Source organism: Dendrobium catenatum, unplaced genomic scaffold (genome assembly GCF_001605985.2).
Source record: "Dendrobium catenatum unplaced genomic scaffold, ASM160598v2 original_scaffold_267973, whole genome shotgun sequence".
NCBI classification, from domain to species: Eukaryota; Viridiplantae; Streptophyta; class Magnoliopsida; order Asparagales; family Orchidaceae; genus Dendrobium; species Dendrobium catenatum.
In genome coordinates, this window is record NW_021586371.1 from 1 (window position 1) to 741 (window position 741).

Here is a 741-nt window from a genome sequence, read left to right on the forward strand (position 1 = left end):
ATCACTTAACCTGTTTGTGTTCATCACAATCATTTTATATTTGTGCTTAATTATATTTTCATCTTAATTATTTTTCCTTATGAGAAATCTTTTCTTTTTGAAAGCTCGAAATTTGAACTGCATTGAACGGCTATATGGTGATAATGGCTTCAACGTAATGGATGCTTTGAATAAAAAAGCTAGTGTTGCTTTGCCCCTCATATTGGTCCGTCTGAAACAGAAACAAGAGGAATGGATTAGTTGCCGTGCTAACTTTAATAAGGTCTAGCCTGAAATTTATGCATATTACTATTACAAATGTCTCTGTTTCAATTTTACTCTATAAGATTTGATGAGCTAGAGTCCTTGAGGTATATGGCTGTAATTTTTTGGCAATGTAGGAAGAATTTGCTTGTTAAGATCTAATATTATTTTTCTGAGTTATTAATGGTGGCCTCTTCTTTGCAGCTCTTCCTGCTGAGATCAAAAAAATCTATCAGAAGAAAAAGTAAAAAATGATGATGCGATCTTGCTGTTGCTGCTGAAAATCAAAACCTGCAGTTCCTAATAGGGAATTTGTTCACTTGGAGCCAGACAGCCGTTAGGATCTGTATCAGATTAAAACTAATCATGTCATGGAATCTGCGTATTTACAAATCAACTGGTCAAAGTACTAAAAGCAGAACTATTGCTGATGGAGGTAGAGCTTATGGTTCTTAAGAATAAACAACCTGTTGAGCGACATAAAACTCTCAAAGGCGC

General features: G+C 34.7%; 1 long non-coding RNA gene across 1 annotated transcript; it reads left to right on the forward strand.

The window, feature by feature from the left end:
• On the forward strand, positions 1-735 carry LOC114579060. The gene is made up of 3 exons (XR_003699926.1): positions 1-12; positions 105-262; positions 448-735. It is a non-coding gene; the product is annotated as an uncharacterized LOC114579060 (long non-coding RNA).
• The last annotated feature ends 6 nt before the right edge of the window (positions 736-741 follow it).